Source organism: Cryptomeria japonica, chromosome 8 (assembly GCF_030272615.1).
Source record: "Cryptomeria japonica chromosome 8, Sugi_1.0, whole genome shotgun sequence".
Taxonomy (NCBI): Eukaryota; Viridiplantae; Streptophyta; class Pinopsida; order Cupressales; family Cupressaceae; genus Cryptomeria; species Cryptomeria japonica.
The window spans coordinates 287,732,229-287,743,926 of NC_081412.1; positions in this window are offsets into that span (position 1 = coordinate 287,732,229).

Genomic DNA, 11,698 nt, shown 5'->3' on the forward strand with positions numbered 1-11,698 from the left:
TAGGGCATGATCAAGAACACATTTAGCATGTTATGAACTATTTGTAGAAGCTGGAACAAAACCACTTAGCCATTTCATCAAATATCACCAACTGGTATCGCCAACCGGTACCAAGAATATCAACCGGCAAACCAAACATAAATGATAGATTCCTATGTACCAAATCATGAACCAACTGAATATGACAAGCATATAATCATCCTGAATAACCATCCAAAACCAAATCCAACAATCTAATCATACCGGATTAGAATCTTTGATATACTTAGCCAAAACCATGTCCAACTAGAATAGGTCAGCAACCAACTGGGATAATGTTGACATCAATGACAACACATAATCAATTCTTGCATAATGCCAACACAATGCACATCCAAATGTACATTAGGTCAAACTAGAAAGGGGTAGTACCCCTAATTTCTATCGCAGATACTGAAAAGTATCTTTACACAATGCCTTAATGAAGATATCTGCAATTTGTTCCTTTGTATGTACATATTCAAGTCTTACTTCATTATTTAACACTTTTTATCTCAAGAAGTGGTACTGAATGGATATGTGCTTTGTTTTGGAATGTTGTACCAGATTCTTTTAAATATTTATTGCACTGGTATTGTCACACATGATTGAAATAGGGTCATCAAACTTTACAACAATGTCCTTCAAAGTCTACTTCATCCATAAAATCTATGTGCAACATGAAGATGTTGTAATGTATTCTGCTTCAACTATAGAAAGAGACACAAAGTCTTTCTTCTTACTTGACCAAGCAACCAATTGGGAGCCAAGAAATAATTCTCCTTCACTTGTACTTTTCTTGTCATTAACACTTTCGGCCTTGTCTGCATCTGTATAAGTTGTCAAGGTAAAATCTGAATTCCTAGGATACCACAAACCAAATTTCTTTTTGCCTTTTAGATATCTAAAGATCCTTTTTACTACCACAACATGTGATTCTTTTGGTTCTTGCTGAAATTTGGCTGCTAGACATATTGCATACATGATATTTGGTTTGATAGTAGTCAAATATAATAGTCCTCCAATCATTAACTTGTACTGACTTGCATCTGCCTTAGGAGATTTATCATCTTTGGTTAATTTGCATCCAGTGGTCATAGGTGTCCACACTAGTTTGGATTTCTCCAACCCAAACTTCTTTAACAACTCTTTAATGCACTTAGACTGAGAAATGAAAATTCTTTTATCATTCTGATTAACTTACAAATTTAGGAAGAAATTTAGCTCACCGATCATGGACATCTCAAATTCCTTCTGCATCTCATTAGCAAATCTTCCACACATACCTTCATTTCCTCCAAAGATTATATCATCAACATATACTACAACAATTAGGATTTTAATTGAATCAATCTTGAAATATATATTGTTGTCAATTGAACCTTTCTGAAATCCTTGATCAACTAGGTACTTATCTAGCCTTCCATACCAAGATCTAGGGGCTTGTTTTAGTCCATATAGGGATTTCTTCAATTTTCAAACAATGTTTGGATCATCTTTCAACTTGAAATCTTTTGTTTGTTTAACATACACTTCTTCTTTCAATTCTCCATTCAAGAATGTTGATTTTACATCCATCTCACAAACCTTGAAATCCTTAAATGCTACAAATGCCAAGAACATCCTAATTGCCTCCATCCGAGCAACCAGGGCATAAGTTTCATCCAAATCAATACCTTAAATCTGAGTATAATCTTTGCAAACCAACCTTTCTTTTTTCTTACAACCTTTCCATCCTCATCCAATTTGTTTCAGAACACCCACTTAGTTCCAATCACATTCTTGTCTTTCAGTTTGTTAACTAATTCCAATGTTTGATTTTTCTCAATTTGATCCATCTCTTCTTTCATTTCTTTCATCCAATTTTTATCAATACAAGGTTCTTCTATAGTATTTGGCTTAGTTTCAGATAGTAAACATAGAAAAAATCAAGTTCTTGAGTTGCTTTGCTTCTTGTGATGATACATTTACGCTTATCTCCAATAATTTGATCTTTTGAATATATCTTGGGGTCTTGGATGTAGATGTCAAAGAATCTTGGATATTATTTTCTCCATTTTTTATTTCCACTTCCTTTTTCCTAACATCAAAATCATCAAATTCATATCCTACCAATATCTCAGAGTCTCATGAAGTACTTTCATCAGCTTTCATCAACTTTCACATTTGCACTTTGAACAATCTTATTCAACCTCTTGTTGTAACACTGGTGTGATTTTCTCTTTGTTGAATAGCCTAAGAATATGCCTTCATTTGCTCTACTATTGAAGTTTCCAATATTATCCTCATCTTTCTAGATATAACACTTGCTTCCAAATACTTAGAAATATTTCACTATCAGAGTGTACATTGTTGTGTGAATTACTTCTTTCTAGTAAACTTCCGATAATTCTACTCCTTTCATCATAGTGCTAGTTTCTTCTTGTATACTTTTATTCATTCTTTTTACTACACCATTTTAATGCAATGTCTGAGGGGCATATTGTTGTCTTCTAATGCCATGTTTCTCATAGAAATCGTTAAATTCATCAAAAATGAATTCTACTCCTCTATTAGACCTTAAACACTTGATTTTCCTATCAACCTCATTCTCAACTTTTTCCTTGAATATCTTGAATTTCTCTAATGCCTCAAACTTCTCTCTTAAAAATTCAACCCAATTCATTCTAGAATAATCATCAATCAATAACATGAAATACCTCTCACCTTGCAAGCTTCTTGTTCTAGTCAGACCGCATAGATCTATGTGTACCAAATCCAGTAATTCGATGGATGAATATTCCTTTCCTCTGAATGTTCTCTTTGTCTTATTTCCTACTTGACATTACTTGTAGATGTTGTTATCCAGTTTGGTCAATCTTGGTAAATGTATCATTGCACTCCTTGAACTAATTTACACTAAATTACCAAAGTTGATATCACACATCCTCTAGTGCCATAGCCAATTGTCATCAAGTTGAGAAAACAAATAGTGTCTTGTAGCTCCTTCCAACTAATACATATTTTCAGTTGTCTATCTCTCACATCCATTATCTTGAAAAAAAACATTATATCCATTTTTTTCACATCTATCCAACACTTGAAATATTATGATGCAAATGAAGAACACAAATGGACACTGGGAGGGGGGTGAATCAGTGTATTTTAAAACTTTTAACTATGTGTGCTAATACTACTACTACAAATTAATTGAGAACACACACATACAAAGACAAACTACAACACCAGATATACAAGGAAAACCCAATGTGGGAAAAACCTCGGTGAGAATAGTTGCTAGTCTCCACTGCTCCAATATAACCTCACAATGAATAATAGTTTACAATTTTTAGGGCACCAACCCCTAAAACTTTAGGGAACCAACCCTAGGAACACCAACCTTTAATTTTATGAGCACCTACTCTAAGGAGCACCTACCACTGTTCTGAGCAGCCACTAAGAATTTTATAGTGATTGTTCAATATTACAATTGCAATAATGAAACCTTGTTACAAATGAGTTTTGTAATACTTATACAATTCTCATATCATGAGAATGACTTTCTCTACCTGCTAAAAGTTTTCCTCTGTTTCTCCTTCCTTTGTCTGGTTATCTTCTTCTCTCTTCTACAACATTACTCTCCAAAATGATCTGTTCTTTCTCTTGGCAATTACACACTCTATTTTTCTCTCAACAACGACACAACACTCTATAACTCACCAACATATTCATCGATTGGTAGAGATATCTTTGTTTTCACCTTTGTCACTATCTCAACAACCACACCTACCAATATCAAATCATATTTACAGCTATTGTTGGATTGGATTGACTTAGTGCACATCAGATCTATCTTCTACAACAATCTTGAATATTTTATTCAAGTTAGTTGTCTTGGAGATCTGCAACTCTAGAGATTTCATTCTCTATCCTAAATATGTTCTCATATCAGCTGCCTAAATTAATGCCTCTTGTCTATCTTCAAATCCTTTTCTATACTTGGAATACTAAGTTTAGTAATCTTCCTCTACCCGAAATGATCGGCAATCCTTCCTTGAGCCACACACCATGCCTACAACTTGGTTTCCATTAATGCATTCTTTATTCTCTATCGATCTACACTGAGGAGATTGACAACTACCTCATTAATATTTCTGCAAGCACTGACTTCTGCATATTGGATTTCATTCTCAACCACTTGGGAACCACATGTTTCTATATCCTCATCCAGATCAGATGGTCAAGGTTGGTCAGCATCTATGTAACACACTTTTTCCTATTGGCATGCACAGGTGTCATCAAAAGTCTCCATACTCGACCTTAAAGTCACCTAGTCAACCACCATATGGACCTCAAAGACTATTAGCATGCAGATATGGGTGCAAAGTCGGTCACAAACTTTAGTTTAGTCAAAAAAATTCTCTTTCCTCTTTCAAAAGGTGCCCTCTGATATGCCCCGTCATTGGGTCAAACTTGTTCAATACCCAGGTGGACTATCGAGCTACTTGAACCCATTTAACATCATACATGATCTTCCTATGTGGGATAAGATTTCTCCCTTTTGTCTTTGCTTGTCCTTATCCTGTGGTACATTCCTTGACCCTATTTCACTTTGCAAGATAATCTTTGTCTTTTTCTTTAACAAGCATCTTCTTGTCTAGTGGCCCTTTCCTTATCCCCATGGAGACATGCGGGATAAGGAAACCTTTCCTTTCCCTCTATACTCTTATCCTGTAGAACTCTTTTTTCTATTCTGAACCCTCGCGAGATAAGAAATCCCTTTGCATTTTGTTGTCCTACAGGACCACTGCATAACCATCTATCTCATAAAGGGTAAGTGTCTTCAAGTGATCTCAACATGTGTAGGATAAGGGAATTGACAATATTCCCTTCAGTTTCTTATCCTGCATGACTCTTGTTATTCACTTTTGACATTGCGAGATAAGAGAGAACATCTCTCTTCTTTGACCTCTTTGACTTTCTTATCTCGAACAACTATCGTTGATCACTTTTGACAACATAGGATAAGATGTAACACCATTTTCTCCTCTTAAGTGTTATCCCACAAGGTCTTCAACACTCATCCAACATACTATAGGATATCATGTGCACCTCACAAGCATTATCTCGTACGACAAGCACATGACTTTTTCCACATTGCAGGATAAGAGGGACTGCCTTGTTCATCGAACATAAGTTATCCCATATGGTCTCTTCCCTGTTCATGAACACAACATGGAGCCCACGAACACACATGAGAAAAATAACTACTACCACATGAAAATTGACTCGGTGACTATTGTCGACACGATCGATGTTTAAAGTCAAAGGAACTAGTCGAAACCACGATGATAAATATGGTCAAAACCCTTGTAGCATAACATGATGTATGACTGCTATCTTCTTCTCAGCAACCTGTAACCTTTGGACACCCCTTGACATCGGTTGGCAATTGAAGTAATTGAGTATGTGTTGCATTGATGTTTTATCATTGATGGCAACACTGACTATTTTGGTTGTTTACTAGTTTCTGGTAGATTTTGCTAGAGCGGTTGGATTATGATATTGATTCTGTATGCTTCAATATGCTTCCATTTGTGGAATTAGTTTGGATCTATTATTCATTCTATTTGCATGTGTATTATGATCAGTTGGTTTGGGATTTGATGACTTAGGAGATATCATTTATTCTAGTAAGCCTTTTGGTCACCAGTAAGGGTTTTATAGGTAGAGCTTTGTTGAAGATCTTTTGATGCACTTGATAAGTGGTGTTGATGCTTCTTCTAGATGGCTTTCAAGATGTTGTTGGCTATCTTGTTCATATTCCTATTGATCAGTAGTATTGCATTTAGGACTGAACCTAATGTTATCTTATTCTGCTAGGTTATGGACTAGTTTATGTAACGTGTTGGTGGAAGATCCCGATACGTTTCCAGTTGGATCTATGGATTGGATTATGTTGTTTTGGTCTTAAGATAATTTAGTTGATCATTGGATTGTGAGTTTATTTTATGAATTTATTGTATTATCTTTTAGGTGGTTGACCTAATTGTTTAGGTCCCCGGTTGGTATAAATTTGATGTACGATCTCTTTGTAGATCATGGTTTTTTGGGATATAGGATTATCTATGCGCAAATAAGGTTTTAATCATATGTAGAGGTTGTGGCCAATCATAGGTGATAGAATTGGGTTGGTGAAAGAGGTTTAGGACCTCTAGTATTGAGCTTAACCGAAACTATATTCAGGCATAGGAGATGCTATTTTTACAATTCACTCTTTTATGGGATTTTAGTCTGGATTTATTTTCTAGTCAGTGAGGCTCCTTTTGCGATGAGAAGTGTGCTCTAGGTTGTTGGACTTCCTGCATGTGCAGGCCCCTCTTTTTGTAATCAGACACTTACTGCAGAAGCATTATCCAACTCTGGGTAGGCTTCCCACCGTGGTTTTTGATAACTCAATGATGAACAGATAGTACCAAACCGGTACTGAGAAGGGGGGTGAATCAGTATAGACAAAAACACATTCCTAAAATTGATTTGTCAGCAAACACTATGCTTTGGCAGACAAATAGTAACACCGGTCTTAAACAAAGTACAACTGGCAAAAATCCAAAGTAATTGAGACAAGCATAAACTGATTGACACTTATCTTTTCATACAATCTAATACTTCATTTCCATTTCACTCTAGTGCATGAATAGGTAATCTATCATCAAAATATATAAACAGCTAGATCAACATGATTTACCTTTAGACACAAATCACTTAAAACATCACATGAATAACACCACACATGACACACAGATTTTTCACGTGGAAACCCAACTGGGAAAAACCACAGTGGTGATGAATACCCACAAGCTATTTTTGATATCTTTAGAAGTCCGTTCTGTTAGGAGCCTTGTCTAGTTAAAGACTGATACAATAGATTATGTTAGGAACCGATCCTATTAGGGATCACCTAGTTAAGGGATGGCTAGAATACCCGGTTAAGGGTTAAACCCTGTTAAAGGTTACCTTGTTAGAGGATTTCATTAACTCAATAGTTTTGAGTCACCCTGTCAAAGGATTTACAATAAGTCAGTTAAAGCTACCCTATTAAGGGATTTCCCAACTGTTGAAGTGGTTAGAGATCAACAGGTATTACAATGATCTGGTAACAACACTCAATGCCAATGCAGATCTGCTTTAGCTCCTCTTCACCTTCTGCACTTACACTCTACAGGTATCACTTCTCTCCTCTAGTTTGGAAAGAATTACATATCTCTTCACTTGGATACACTCACACAACTTTTTCCAACAACATTAGAAAGAAACACAACATCGACCTTATAGGAAACAAATAGGTTGGTAGCATAAACTCTAAACCCTAAACTTGTTAGGTTAAGTAATTCAAACGGTTCAATCCTGACCATTGAGCACTTTGCATTAAATGTAACAGTCTTGAACCAATCTCAAGGCATTCTCCATCATTTGTTTTCCATCGCTTTCATCGCGGCTGATAACCCATCATGCATTTTCATAGTTTATAGACTTCGCACCATCCCAAGGTAGATAAGAACAATCTCCTTAATGCGCACAAGGCTGATGTGGCAACATGATCTATTCTTCATTACAATGCTAACTCATCACACAAAGTCACCAGTTGAGTCACACAGGTTTGAAGCACTTCAATCCGAAACCCTGAAGTTGAGACTACCAACCGGTAGTCATACAAAGCTTCCATGTATCGGTTCCCATAACCACATGCCGGTTCACCTTGAACAAACACACCGCTTCACTTTGACACATATACCGGTTCTCACATATACCGGTTCTTTGTAACATACCATTTCTCTCTTCTTTAGCATATTGACATCAGTGACAATCATACAATGTCATCATGTCCTCATACCAGTTCACATAATGCCAACAATCTCCCCCTTTGGCATTGATGGCAATATACAAAGATATCTCTCCGCTTCACATCTTCTCCCCCAATTTTTGCAAATATCTTCTCCACTTCACTTCTTCTCCCCCTTTGACAACAATGCCAAAGTGGAGGCACAAGCTTCCCTATTCCATTATGTTGCTCCCCCTGAGGAGTAGCATCCTTCAACACATCAATCTTGAAAAAAAAATTGACTATGCAATACCTGACTGATGTGGAGCATATACCTTTAGTTCACCTCCTACAGGGGCAACACCCCTAATTCACCTGTTAAGTACATAAATGTAGCCTTTAGGAGAGGCTTGGTGAATATGTCAGCTAACTGCTCCTTACTAGAAACATGTTACAGTGCAATCTCTTTGTTCTAAACTTTTTCCCTCAAGAAATGATAGTTAAGCTCAAAGTGCTTGGTTCTAGAATGTAAAACTTGATTCTTGGAGATGTTAATTGCACTAGTGTTGTCATAAAATATACTTACCAGTTCATATATAGGAACTTTGAAGCCATTTAATACATGCTTCATCCAAATTATTTGAGTGTAGTTCATGAAAGCTGCAACATACTTTGCTTCTACTGTAGACTGAGAGATACTACTCTGCTTCTTACTCATCCATGAGACCAGTCTACCACCAAGAAATAATGCACCACTGGTTGTGCTCTTTCGATCGTCCACATTACCTACACAATCAGCATATGTGAATACTTTCAAGTTGAAATCCTTGCTATATGGATACCACAATCCATAATCAATAGTTCCCTTCAGATACCTAAGAATCCGCTTGACTCCAACCAAGTGGGATTCTCTTGGACTTTTCTGGAACCTTGCAGTAATGCCAACTACATGTGCAATATATGTTCTGCTATACACTACATAATGCAACTTAGCAATCATTGATCGGTATTCCTTCTCATTAACCAATGTTGAGTCATCCTCTTTGGATAGTTTACAACCGGTCACCATTGGTGTACCAACCGATTTTCTATCTTCCATGCCAAAGGTCTTCAACACCTCTTTGACATACTTGGACTAAGTGATAAAGATTCCATCTTTCATCTACTGAATCGATAGTCCAATGAAGAACTTAATCTCCCCTATAAGTGACATCTCAAACTCTTTCTTCATCTCATTTGCAAACTCATGACTCATCTTGTCATTTCCACCAAAGATAATGTCATTAACAAATACCTCACAAATCAGGATTTGATCTCCTTAAGATTTCAAGTAGATATTGCTATCTTCGCTTGTTCTCTCAAATCCAATCTTCACAAGATGGGAGTGCAGGCATTCATACCATGCTCTAGGTGCCTGCTTTAGACCATATAAGGCTTTATGTAGCCTACACACCATGTCACTATCTTCAGATAGGGCAAACCCATCTGGCTGCTCTATATACACCTCCTCTTCAAGTACACCATTTAGGAATGCAGATTTTACATCCATTTGATATACTTTGAATGCTTTAAAAGCTGCATATGCAAGAAGCATACAAACTCCTTCCAATCTGGCTACAGGAACAAAGGTTTCTCCATAGTCTTCTCCTTCTTCTTGGGCATATCCTTTACACACCAGCCTAGCTTTGTTTCTAATCACTGTGCCATCCTCATTCAGCTTATTTTTGAAAACCCATTTGGTACCTATGACATTTTTATGCTCCGGTCTGGGTACCAAAGACCATGTACCATTTCTCTCTATCTGATCAAGTTCCTCTTCCATTGCCTTGATCCAGTCTTCATCTTTATGTGCCTCTTTGAATGATTTAGGCTCAAACTCAAAGATCATACATGAGTTTTCTCTAACCTTTCTTCTTGTAAGGATTCCTGCATCCTTATCTCCTATGGTTTGCTTAGGATCATGATTCAGCTTGACATACTAAGGAATGGTCTTAACAAATTCATTTTGCTTTTCTTCTTCATCCTCATCTCCATCAGTATCAGCATCTACATCTACTAGTGTATGAACACTGTTACTGGTACTTGGTTGACTAGCAACTGGTTCCCATAAGGTTACTACCAGTTCATCTCTTACTTGCTTACTGTCAGTTTCCTCAAGTTTTCCAGAGTTTTCATCAACTCTAACATTGATGCTTTCCATAATTCTTTGAGTCCTATTATTGAAACACTTGAGAGCTTCACTCTTGGTGGAATACCCTAGGAATATTCCCTCATCACATTTCGCATCAAATTTGTTCTGGTGTTCGCTCCTCTTGATGTTACATTTGCTACTAAACACTCTAAAATAGCTAACCATAGGTGTCTTACCAGTCCAATACTCATAAGGAGTTTTATCCTTACCTTTCTTGATGAGTACCTGGTTCATTGTGTAGACTACAGTGCTCACCACTTCTCTCCTAAAGGTGTGAGAAACCTTTCCTTGAATCAACATTGTTCTTGCTACTTCAACCACAATCCGGTTATTCCTCTCTGCTAGGCCATTCTGCTATAGAGTCTGGGGGGCGGACAATTGCCTCTTGATGCCATGTTCTTCACAGTACTTGTTGAATTCACCGGAAGTGAATTCCCCTCCTTGATCAGTTCTAAGGCACTTGATCCTTTTATCACTTTCCTTCTCCACTAATGCTCTGAAAGCTTTGAACTTTCTAAAAGCTTCAGACTTATCTTTCAAGAATGTGACCCACATTATTCTTGAGTAGTCATCAGTGAGAATCATGAAGTACCTATCACCCTGCACACTCCTAGTTTTCATAGGACCACACAAATCAGTATGCACAAGATCAAGTAAATTGTCAGCAATGAAAGGTTTACCTTTAAAGGCTGAGGAAGACATTTTCCCTAGTTGACACTCTCTGCACAAGGTATTTTCCAGTTTGTTCAGCACTGACAACCCTCTAACTGCCTTGATCTTACTGGCCTTCACAATGTTATCAAAGTTTACATGGCAGAGTCTCCTGTGCCATATCCAATTGTCATCAAACTTGGCCATAAGATGTATTGATATTTGCATTCAACTGAAATAGGTTACCTTTGGTCTACATACCGGTTGCCACCAATTCACCATTCTTTCCTTTGATTCTACACACTCCATTCTTGAATTTTAGAGTGAGACCACTATGATTCAGCTGGGCAACACTCAGAAGGTTGTGTTTGAGACCATCAACCCAATACACATTATCAGCACTACTCTTTCCATTCAGAGAGATGGACCCGCTGCCTTTGACCATACAAGGTGCATCATTACCAATGCGAACCACACCACCATCATACTCTTCTAAGGATAGAAACTTGCTTTGGTCACCAGTCATATGGTGAGAACAACCACTGTCAATAATCCACTCATTGGAATTATCAAAGTAGGAGACTAGAGCCTTCTTGTCTAGAACATCTTCCTTGACAACAACAAACACAATATCTTTATTTTCTTCATCTTCTGATTCCTCATCTATGACACCTTCATCAACTACCATAAAATAGTTTCTCCAGTTTCCTCCTTTGAATTTCTTGAACCTTTCTAGTTTGTCCTTGTTGTCACCATTAGGACAATTTATAGAAAAATGTCCTATTCAGTTACAAGAAAAGCATTTCAAAGGGAGCTTACCTCTGTATTTACCAGTTCCTTTAGGAAGTTTCTTGGCAAGAAGAGCTTCAAATTCCATCAGAATCTCCTCATCATCCATTTCTCTACTCTGTCTTGGTTCACCACTGGTGCTTTCTTCTTTTCCTTTTTTGGATGGTACAATAGAAGCTTTAAGAGTTGATTCAGTCTTTTGAACATTGCCATCAAAACTATTTAGCTCATAGGATGTCAACTTTGCA